This window comes from Podarcis pityusensis (assembly GCF_964106645.2).
Source record: "Podarcis pityusensis genome assembly, chromosome: 6".
NCBI classification, from domain to species: Eukaryota; Metazoa; Chordata; class Lepidosauria; order Squamata; family Lacertidae; genus Podarcis; species Podarcis pityusensis.
The window spans coordinates 21,964,275-21,976,507 of NC_138030.1; the positions used below are offsets into that span (position 1 = coordinate 21,964,275).

The window sequence follows — 12,233 nt, forward strand, 5'->3', positions numbered from 1 at the left end:
AAACTCTCCCTGGTCGGTGGCATTACCAGGGATAGAAGGGTCGGTCTATTTCCATTCTCTCAGTTTTTATTTCCCCCCCAGTATGAAATTCAGTGCTCTGCATTTCTGCAGCAATTTGTGAAAATCTTCATAAAAAAGATTCAACATTTTTGTATGTATTTTTGACTAATGCACACATATTTGCAAGCATTTTCTCCTAATGTAATACTGCATGCTCGTATGATACTTTCGCAAATGCAGTCATTTTAAGCACTCTACATAGACACGTGTTTTTGAAAACATTGGTTGGTTGGGGAACTGCATCACAAAATCTGGATAAAAGCCAATTTCAAAGGGTGGTTATGACTTGATTCTCCTATTGTTTCAGAAAGTGTGGATTTGATAAATTCAGCTTTAATTCTGAACAGAATCAAATTCCACACACACACACCCATCCCTAACTACTGTAGATCAAAATGTAGCAGGGAGATAGCATGAATGCCTGCTTCTTATGGAAAAAAGCAAACAAATCCTTGCACATAGGTACTTGGATAACCTTATGATTTCCTGGGAGATGTTCCTATATGGAAGAGTATTTAGACCTATGGTATTCCCAGAAAAAGGGATGTGGGTGGCGCTATGGGTTAAACCACAGAGCCTAGGACTTGCTGATCAGAAGGTTGGTGGCTCGAATCCCTGTGACGGGGTGAGCTCCCGTTGCTCGCTTCCTGCTCCTGCCAACCTAGCAGTTCGAAAGCACGTCAAAGTGCAAGTAGATAAATAGGTACTGCTGCAGCGGGAAGGTAAACGGCGTTTCCGTGCGCTGCTCTGGTTCACCAGAAGCGGCTTAGTCATGCTGGCCACATGACCCAGAAGCTGTACACCAGCTCCCTTGGCCAATAAAGCGAGATGAGCGCCACAACCCCAGAGTCGGTCACGACTGGACCTAATGGTCAGGGGTCCCTTTACCTTTACCTATTCCCATAAAAACAATTTTACTTCCTAGCAACTGGTTTTGCATGCCAGTTCTCGAAGTTACACCCAAATTTTCACATTTGATGTTATTGTTTGGTGTGCTTGAGAGAATTATCGCTTTGCATTGCAAGGGCCGAATCTGCAGAGAAAATGTCCTGCTGATGTACTTTCCCGCGGAATGAATAACACTGAGTCCCTTCCCTGAAAAACTGGCCTTCGAAAGCCCATCCTCTTAAATTAAGAGATTCTATTTTCATCACCCGCTCTCACAGTCCACATTTCTTTGAATAAATTATGTTATATAATGAATATATAATAAGTACCATTAACACTAATTGCTTTGGCTTACGTCAGAAAGCTAAGAAGTTTCAGCTGACATGCAATACTTAAACCATAATGCTGACAAAGGGCTGCAAAATTCTGCTAATGAATAAGGATGCTGAACTCTCTGCAAAATGCATGCTGCCGTTAAGAATGCTATTCTCATTCTGTCTTTCTCTGGCAAGGGACGGATACCTGCTGTATTCATGTCCTGCCAGGTGAGAGACATCGGCCTTATGAGACTACACCTTTTTGTGTTAACCTTGATATTACCCTATATGAACTGTCACCCTGTCGACTGACTTATCAGTGGACCATTTTCAGGCAAGGGAGGAATAAGGAGGACAGATCTTCCACTCAGGGGCATAGTTTGGGGAGGGCCAGGGGGCCATAGCCCCAGGTGCATGATCTTGAGGGGACATGAGCCAGGCTCCTCCCCAATAGGGATCCCTGCCCTGCTTGCCACCATGGGTCTCTGGGTCCTGGAGCCTGGCCTGGTCCTGCTGCTGCACTCTGACCCCCTTGCTGAATGCCTGCCCAGCCAGCATTGCAGGGATGTTCCCACCAAAGGCCACATCAGCCAGCCAGGCTCCCCTCTGCGCAGGCAGGCAGGTGGCACAGTGCGGCCCTGTGAACCCTCCTGCCCGGCAATGGCAGTGAGGGTTGGGCTGGCGTAACAGGTTTTGTTTAACCTCTGTGCTCAGCCCCTGGTCCTGCCTGGGGTGCGTATGCATGCCCCGGGCACCAACAAAGGTCGCAACACCACTGCCTCTGTTCAAAATAGCCTATTGCTAAGTCTTCCCTCTACTTCTCTCTTCCTGTGTGTGATAGCTAGAGAAAATGTCTCTTCTTCACCTCCCCTGCCCTTTGCCTTGCAGAGTGCAGAAACACCTGAGGAAATGAAAAAGGGCCACCAAATTGTATGGCTTTAAAAGAGGGTTATTGATGGAGAATAAAGCTATCCGTGGCTACTAGCTATGATAGCTATGTTTTACTTCTACTGTTAGATGCAGCATGTCTTTGAATAGCAGCCGCTGGAACTCGCATGCTGGGAAAGTGCTTTTCCATTCAGGTCCTGCTTGCAAGCTTCCCCTAAGCATCTGGTTGGCCAATGTAAGAAGAAGATGCTGGGCTAAATTAGTCTTTGGCCTGATCCAGCAGGGCTCCTCTGATGTTCTTATGGCTCTAGAGGTCATCTCTAGTGTCCAAATCAAGGGTAGTAACAGTACCACTCTATTCTGCCTTGGTCAGACCACATCTGGAATACCGTGTCCAACTCTGGGTGCCACAATTTAAGACAGAAATTGACATGCTGGAATGTGTGCAGAAGAGGGCAACCCAGATGATCAAGGGTCTGGAAACCAAGCCTTATGAGGAACAGCTGAAGGAGCTGGGTATATTTAGCCTGGAAAAGAGGAGACTGAGAGGAGATGTGATAGCCATCTTCAAATATCTCAAAGACTATCACATGGAAGATGGAACAAGCTTGTTTTCTCCTGCTCCAGAGGACTCAAACTAATGACTTCAAGAAAGGAGATTCCAACGAAACATCCAGAAAAACTTTCTGAATTCCACAGAGGGAAGAGACAGGATGTAAAAGTAATAAATAAATAGCAGAATACTGGATCCTATAAACAGTTATACATCTATAGATATCCACAATATGCTAAAGGTCTTAGACATTTACATTATAGTCTCTGAAACTCATGAAGGAGTTTCCACAAACAGGGGCCTTCCGAGCTGATGACTTCAAATGTAAAGTTATTAAAACTTTACATTATGATACTGTAATGTCACTGCAGTCATCATCCACCTTTGCAATGAATCCCCTAATGTAGCTTTTCCTCTGGTGAGATGCTCAAATTCCCAGCACCCAGATTGCAAGATTGGGGATACTGCAAACCTGATTCTTCCCTCAGTCAGGAAATCCTTGGCTCTTGCCAAGGAGGGCAGCTGTGACAAATGTCGCGGGCACTTATTTGACAATGGTTACATTTGCCACTGGCCGCCCAACACCTCCTGCCTCTCATCCTCTCCCGAGTCAGTGCCAAATCTCAAGCCATGAGGTGCAATGTTAGAGGCTGCCGTGTCCAACCTCAGAGGTAGCGTCTGGTTTCACGAAGCATCTCCCACATGATCAGTGCCATCCATGATTCCAGAAGCTAAAGCCTTGGCTAGGGCTCAGCTGCTGCTAATGCACTTCTCATTTTGCCTTTGCTGCTTCCCTCACCCCCAGCCAGATGGGAAGCACAGAAGGGTAGACTGATACAGAGGAACTGCTGAAGATCACTCCCGGCTTCCTCTTAATTACCGTGCACCACAATTACATAAATTCCACCCTTCCCTCCATTTCAGATACCACAGTACCAAAGTGTGGCTTGGTTTTTTTATCAGCCAACGCCACAATGAAAGCAGATGGGACATCTTCAGCCACCTCTAAGAAGGCCTTTTGAGATAGCTTCTTAAAACTGGCCATCTCTCAAATTGGCTGTGGGTAGATTTGTAGTACTGTCATGTCACCTCAGCTGTCTACATGAATTTGTGTTTCGTGTGATGGAAGGACATAAATGGAAAGACAGAGCAAAGTGCTTTTGCTATCATCTCGTGGCTTTTAAAACCATCACTCACAGCTGTAAGGAGAAACCTGAAAACCAGTCCGCTAAAGGATAGTTATTTACAGATGAAAACTCTGGTGATTTCCAAACTTCCTGCTGAAAAAAAGAAGATGGGCAGGGTATAAATAAAATTGTTGTTGTTGTTGTTGTTGTTGTTGTTGTTGTTGTTGTTGTTGTTGTTTTCAGGGATGTTCTGGGACTTATGCAACCAAATCGAACTCAAGCTAGAGAGATCAGCAGTGACAATGAATGTGGTGCAATATTAGCAGGTGATGTGTCTTCAGTGCACCCAAAGACTTTCCATGCATGCAGTCGGATACTTGGCACAGAGTCCGGCACACTGAATATATCAGCTTCCTTCTCCCCTTGTAAAACCCAAGCATCTAGAATCATAGTTGCAGTGAAAGCAGTAAAGTATGTCAGCAGTACCTGGACAGATATCAGAAACCAGAGGAGGAAGGGGAAGGTTTTCCAGAGGTGAAGAGACAGTGCATAACCATCTGGCAAAGCTTCTGCCCCCCCATCTTACCCCTGTTCCATCCCCATTTAGGGTTGCCATCCCCCCAGCATGCTTAGGAGGAAAGAGTTTGGCTTTTTGATTCTTTTCTTTTGTAGTTTGCTTTCTAAAAGAGACAATGAAAGGATGGATGAGGAAGGCACATTTGGCAAACCCTAACCGCGATCAACTCCCACTAACAAACCTATATCCCCACTGTAGAAGGACGTGTGGATCCAGAATTGGCCTCCACAGTCACTTACAGACACACGGTTAAGACCATATTCATGGAAGACAATCTTACCCAGCTTCGAGTGATCACAGAAGAAGAAGAAGAAGAAGAAGAAGAAGAAGAAGAAGAAGAAGAAGAATGAGGAATGTTCAAGATCTGTAAAGTCATGAACTATCTAGGCAAATTGAACAGAAAACCCAGACAATGAAAGAAAAGCATATTTAATTTCAGGTTAATTACAGCCTAAAAAAAAAAAAAAAAAGTGCCAATGGCCTCTAGCTCTGATGGCTTTAAACATTCATGGGGAGCAGGCAAATCAATTTGTATGAGCCAGAAAGTGAAATGCAACCACCAGATCCATTGAATGCGGGAGTATCAGATGCTGGAAAACAGTTAAGTAAAGGATGTCCCTCATCATCTTCCCATGCCTGATTAGCATTGCCTGGCCACTGGTGGAGACAAATGGATGCTTGATCTCATCCAGCATCATTATGTCCTTGTGACAATTGTGGTGTCCCCTGAGTGATGATGCACCAAGAGAAAATAATTTATCTTTGTTAGCTTGTTAAGGGCGATCTGTTTTGAGTATCGATCTTCTTTCCTATGGCAGTGGAAGATGTATACACCCTGCGCACGTTGCAATTAAAACTTGCTAGCGGTGGTTAAATAAATTGACAGCCTACCCAAGGGAAGGCTGCTACGGAGTAGATTACAGTCTGGGAATGTATTCATTTGAATTCACACAAGTAGCCATGCTCATCTGGATCATGTAGCTCACAGGTGGCCCTCCGCAGCCTTCACGGTGGCCTTCAAGCCCATCCCAGAGCGAGAGAGAGAGAGGAAGCAGAAGAGAAGGACTGGAAGAGAATGAATGGGTGATCAAGGAATAAAGGGGGGGGAGTGAGTTGTGAGATTGTGATGGAATGAACAAAGGACTGGAAGAGAAGGGGTGTCCCACCCACTTTTTATTTGGCTCCACCCACCAAGCAGTGACATGTGACCTCCCAGCCATTTCCTCCCCCCCCCAATGCAGCCCTAAGCCCCCAAACATTAGCCCACCCGTGCTCTAGGTTGCCAGCAGCATACATAGTTCTGATAACAACACAAGAGTAAAGAATAACTACAGTACATGGTTTCAGCACTGGATAGTTATTACAGCCCAGTCACTTGCTGTAATATAGACATGTATAGGTTATCAGTGTTTAAAGGTAAAGGTAAAGGGACCCCTGACCATTAGGTCCAGTCGTGGCCGACTCTGGGGTTGTGGTGCTCATCTCGCTTTATTGGCCGAGGGAGCCAGTGAACAGCTTCTGGGTCATGTGGCCAGCAAGACTAAGCCACTTCTGGCGAACCAGAGCAGCGCACAGAAACGCCGTTTACCTTCCCGCCGGAGCGGTACCTTTTATCTACTTGCACTTTGACGTGCTTTCGAACTGCTAGGTTGGCAGGAGCAGGGACCGAGCAACGGGAGCTCACCCCGTCGCGGGGATTCAAACTGCCGACCTACTGATTGGCAAATCTTAGGCTCTGTGTTTTAACCCACAGCGCCACCCGCGTACTTATTAGTGTTTAGGTGGGGTTTTAAAACATTCCTGTTCATCCAGGCATCTAGAAAATGAAATATGCTGTGCTTTGGCAACAGTGAAACTGCTAGCTGTAAGGATGCTTTGGTTTTGCATTAAAAAAAAAAGGTCTATTTTGTTTTTACTGGTTTGTTGTTCTATATGTTACTTTGTGGGGGAAAGGGTGGGAGAACAATCTAATAAATTATTATTACTGTGGTTTATCATGAGCAAGCAATTTGCTTGTGCATGCTGCCCATTTGCTTCCACTTTGCTCCTCCACTGGCATGAACAAGATGCAATGACTCACAATATTTCTTAGCACATGATGGGGCGTTCAGAGCGTTCTCACTCACTGTGCTGACCACCCTCTCTAGTGGCCAAGTTCCCCCTCTTTTGAGGTTATAAAGAAAAAGTGTTGATAATCTATTCTGCAGCCATTTATACCGACAGAATAGGGTGAATTCAAACCACCATTAGAAAACAACAACACAATGGCCAGAGTGTGTCATCTCTAACGCTGAGAGATGATATTTGGCATGGTGCATTTGTGCTTGTAATGACCCACCATGTCTCAGAATTATGACTCACTACACCTTGGCTCAGTTATAGATTCCCCAGGACATGGCATGTAAACATCTGAGCATGCATCAAAGCATTTTTCAGATCCACTCGTCGTGCCAAAATGTCAACGCATTCCAATTTCTTAATTTCTTATTGTACATCACCATATCTAGCCACAGGGCTATCACACCAGCAGGAACGTATGCAGCTATTACATATTTAACTTTCCAGTTTGTAATTGTTCGTGATTCCACTCTTCTGGGAACTTGTAAAAGCTACTGCAGTGTAATGACTGAAACATGATCAGTGATGTGGAAACCCCCTTGCAAATTTTTAGCTCTGCTATAAACTCATTGGGTAGCTTTAGGTAAATCATTGTCTTTCAGCTTTATCCCTACACACACACACACACCCACACACACACACACACCCTGGATATGTAATAGAAGGATAATCAAAGTCTACACTGCAGGAGTGTTGCAAGAATTACTGAGATTATTTATTTATTTTGTTAAATTTGTATACTGCCCTTCATCTGTGGATCTCAGGGTGCTTCACAAGATAAAAGCACAAGACAAAAAACACAAAATACATGTTATTTATTATTGCTAAAATTTATATACCATCCTTCACCCAAAGATCTCAGGGCAGTCCACAAGATAAAAATACAGGATAAAAGCACAAATAGTTAGAACAAAAACAAAACAATAACCCCCATAATAAAAACCAAAACAAACCAAATAATAACAAATAACAAACAAATAATGTGTGAAAAGTACCTTAGAGCACTTGAGGAGCACAATATATAAAAACTAAGGTCGTGGCTCAGTCAGTAGAGCATGTGATTCTTAATATCAGGGTCATGGTTCTAGCCCCACATTGGGCAAAATATTCCTGTCTTGCAAGGATTTGGACTAGATTATCTTTGTGGTCCTTTCCAACTCTGTGATTCTTTGATTCAGCCAAATTGAGCACATCTTTCCCACTGAAATCAATAAGACTTAGACATCCTCATCTTTGGCTGGATTGTGCATTATTGAGCATTACTGCTTCCTTTTTAAATCCTCCTGCTGCTTCTCCACTCAGTTCTGAGTTCTTGATTCTCTCAGCTTTCTCATTTTAAATCCCATCTGCTGTGATTACCATTCAATTTTTCGACATTCAGGTCCCCACTTGGCTTCCACTCTAGTGACACAGGAGGAAATTGATTCAAGGGGCTGTAGAAGTATCTCTCTGAGTGGGGCTTTCCATATCTGATACATTAAGTGGAATCGATTCGAAGTTGAACAGGCGGTGGCTGGATTTAAAATGGATCAGATTGCCTTCCAAGATTTCTTATTTTGCACCAAAGCACACCGGGCACTAATAGATCCAAGGTTTATGGGCCGACAGGACAAGAGCAGATTGGCCTGCACAACTTGCAATCCACATGAAAAGCTCTGCTGGCAGCAGTGTGTGTGTGTGTGTGTGTGTGTGTGTGTATACACTCACATTAGTGCCTCTTGGATTCTGCCACCGCCTGCCTCCTGGACGGGAAAGCCCTGCCCTGCTCACTTGGAGAGGTGCCAAATTCTGGAATAGCTCAGTTGGTAGAGCATGAGACTCTTAATTTCAGGGTAACGAGTTCAAGCCTCACGTTAGGCAAAAAGATTCCTGCATGGCAGGGGGCTGGACTAGATAACCCTTGTAAAAAGGTAAAGGGACCCCTGACCATTAGGTCCAGTCGTGACCGACTCTGGGGTTGCAGCGCTCATCTCGCTTTACTGGCCAAGGGCACCGGCATACAGCTTCCGGGTCATGTGGCCAGCATGACTAAGCCGCTTCTGGTGAACCAGAGCAGCACAAAGAAACACCATTTACCTTCCCGCTGAAGCGATACCTATTTATCTACTTGCACTTTGACATGCTTTCAAACTGCTAGGTTGGCAGGAGCAGGGACCGAGCAATGCGAGCTCACCCCATCGCAGGGATTCGAACCGCCGACCTTCTGATCAGCAAGTCCTAGGCTCTGTGGTTTAACCCACAGCGCCACCCGCGTCCCTGATAACTCTTGTAGTCCCTTCCAACTTTATGATTCTAAGTTTATGTTCAGTAATGTGCTAAGCTTTGCCCCAAAGAGCCACATAGCATTCTCCTCTTCTCTTCTTAGGGTTTGTCCCAGGGAAGAAGAGCTTCACAACAACCCTATGAGGTAGGTTAGGCTGAGAGATAGTGACTGGCCCAAGATCAACCCTGTGAGCTTCAAGGCTGGACAGAGATTTGAACCTGGGCCTCTGCAGTCCCAACCTTGAACTGTTACTGTCTCTCTTATAATTTGGTTTCTTGGTTGTTGCTCTGGGTTGTTTTGCTTTGTTTTTGTTTCATTGGCTGCGTTTGCTCCTAAATGATTTCCCACTTTCTTTCCTGACGTATTCAGATACAGAGAACAGAGCCCCCTGAGGACTATTTGCCAGGAGGCATTTCATTATCCATCCGTTCTGAGCCGAAGAAAAGAATCCCTTTGGTCCAAAATACAAGAGAGGTAAAAATAGCATCTCAACAGAACGGCATGAATACCAAACACCTTGATGCACACAGGAAGTATACGAAGCCATTCGTCTTCACTGAATATTCTGCAGGCCTTTGCTTCGCTCCCTTGCTTTTAATTTACAGTGTGCATCTATCTATGTTTTTGTGTTTAACAAGCAAAGCTGTTTGGAGTAGCTGCCTGCTGCGAGGAATCACATGGAGGCCACAGCCAATGACTGGAGTCATATGAGTGCACACATGAAGAGCTGAGCAGGATCAGACCAAGAATGGCTTCTGATAGTAGTAAGCAGGAGTGTAGTAGTCAGGGGCTGAAAGTTAAAAACTTCCTACTATTTCTGCAGCAAGGTTCCTGTCTCCAGAATCCTAGAGCTGCCCAATCAGCATGAAAGGGAAGCTTTCTAGCCAATGAGGAGAAGTATTCTCACCCTTTGTGCTAAACAGAGCAAATCAGAATGAAGGGAAGGGTGTTGGCCACTGAAGATTGAAGAAGAAGAAGAAGAAGAAGAAGAAGAAGAAGAAGAAGAAGAAGGAGAGGAGTATGGATTTGATATCCCGCCTTTCACTCCCTTTAAGGAGTCTCAAAGCGGCTAACATTCTCCTTTCCCTTCCTCCCCCACAACAAACACTCTGTGAGGTGAGTGGGGCTGAGAGACTTCAGAGAAGTGTGACTGGCCCAAGGTCACCCAGCAGCTGCATGTGGAGGAGCGGGGACGCGAACCTGGTTCCCCAGATTACAAGACTACCGCTCTTAACCACTACACCACACTGGCTCTCATTGGATTGGCTCCTAAGGTCGCTCTGATGAAGGTTGGGTGGAAAGAGCTCTAAGGATGCTCCAATGCTAAGCATTTAGGAACACAAGGGGCTTCAGTTTCAAGGGCTGGATTTAGGTTTGATGAGGCGCTAAGCTACTGAAGGTAACGGGGCCCTTTTTATAGCAGGTGGAGCCCATTACTTACATCATAGGAGCCTACACAACACAAAACACTGAAGCTGTATGTAGGTTTCATTTTATTTGTTTTTTATCTTATATATTGGAAATCTACATCCAGGTTTTTTTTTCTTTAATTTTTTGGGGGCCCCCCAAGAGAGTGGGGACCTAAGCTATAGCTTGTTTAGGTAAAGGTAAATCCTGACCGTTAGGTCCAGTCGTGACCGACTCTGGGGCTGCGGCGCTCATCTCGCTTTATTGGCCGAGGGAGCCGGCGTACAGCTTCCGGGTCATGTGGCCAGCATGACTAAGCAGCTTTTGGAGAACCAGAGCAGTGCACGGAAATGCCATTTACCTTTCTGCCGGAGCGGTACCTATTTATCTACTCACACTTTGACGTGCTTTCGAACTGCTAGGTTGGCAGGAGCAGGGACCGAACAACGGGAGCTCACCCAGTCGTGGGGATTCGAACCGCTGACCTTCTGATTGGCAAATCCTAGGCTCTGTGGTTTAACCCACAGCGCCACCCGCATCCCTATAGCTTGTTTAGCTTACATGTAAATCTGGCACTGCCGGTAGGCAAATTCTGGTTATGTACAATGGAGCTTCAAGGAAAACACAACTGGAGTCACCTCAAAGGAAGATACTGAAGCACTCCAAATCATTTGCCCATGTGAATGCGCAGGAGATAGTAGATCTAGTTGAAGAGCAACACATGGACATTTGCATTGATCGAGTAAATATGCACGATGCTTCTTTTGTTTTTCTATAAATTAATTATGCATCTTGTGTGGGGAAGGGGGAAATACTCCCTTTGGGGGCATCACGAATCAACTGCCCATTTCACTAGAGAACACTCCGTCCCCCTTCAAGTTCTCTTAAGGAAAAGTCATTCCTCAGAGCATTTAACCAGCTGAATGCAATTGCAGTGTGACTGGAAGAGCTAGAATGCCGCTGACAGACAAGTTACAGTCCTTCCACCTTAATGGGTTGAGAATTTTGATGAGCACCTGAAGGAAGGCATTTTACATTGAGTTTCATATAGGAACAAGTAAGAACTGTGATGGGTGTCTAAATAATATATTGGTTGAAAAGAACGATAGAAAATGGCAGGAGATGACCTTGGGGCAACAATCCGTCAGTTGGCGTCATCCTTTGAGCTTGTCATCTGAGTCACTAAAAGCCTTTCACAATGCGTGCACAGAGCTTTAAAAAAATGGAAGAGAACCTCATAAGGAGGTAGGGAGAAGCATCTGAAGGAGGAGTGGGTGAATCTGTCCATTTCCAGTTTCTTAGAATCATAGAATCATAGAATCATAGATTTGGAAGAGACCACAAGGGCCATCGAGTCCAACCCCCTGCCAAGCAGGAAACACCATCAGAGCACTCCTGACATATGGTTGTCAAGGCTCTGCTTAAAGACCTCCAAAGAAGGAGACTCCACCACACTCCTTGGCAGCAAATTCCACTGTCAAACAGCTCTTACTGTCAGGAAGTTCTTCCTAATGTTTAGGTGGAATCTTCTTTCTTGTAGTTTGGATCCATTGCTCCGTGTCCACTTCTCTGGAGCAGCAGAAAACAACCTTTCTCCCTCCTCTATGTGACATCCTTTTATATATTTGAACATGGCTATCATATCACCCCTTAACCTCCTCTTCTCCAGGCTAAACATGCCCAGCTCCCTTAGCCGTTCCTCATAAGGCATCGTTTCCAGGCCTTTGACCATTTTGGTTGCCCTCCTCTGGACACGTTCCAGTTTGTCAGTGTCCTTCTTGAACTGTGGTGCCCAGAACGGGACACAGTACTCTAGGTGAGGTCTGACCAGAGCAGAATACAGTGGCACTATTACTTCCCTTGATCTAGATGCTATACTCCTATTGATGCAGCCCAGAATTGCATTGGCTTTTTTAGCTGCCGCGTCACACTGTTGGCTCATGTCAAGTTTGTGGTCAACCAAGACTCCTAGATCCTTTTCATATGTACTGCTCTCAAGCCAGGTGTCACCCATCTTGTATTTGTGCCTCTCTTT

The 12,233-nt window shown here is 45.2% G+C and overlaps 1 protein-coding gene across 2 annotated transcripts in view; it reads right to left on the minus strand.

Annotated features, from left to right (window-relative positions):
• The window catches only part of RIMS4 (regulating synaptic membrane exocytosis 4), a gene marked incomplete at its 3' end in the record, with an annotated part of 93,358 nt that overhangs the window by 23,432 nt on the left and 57,693 nt on the right, over nt 1-12,233 (minus strand). The window lies entirely within an intron of this gene.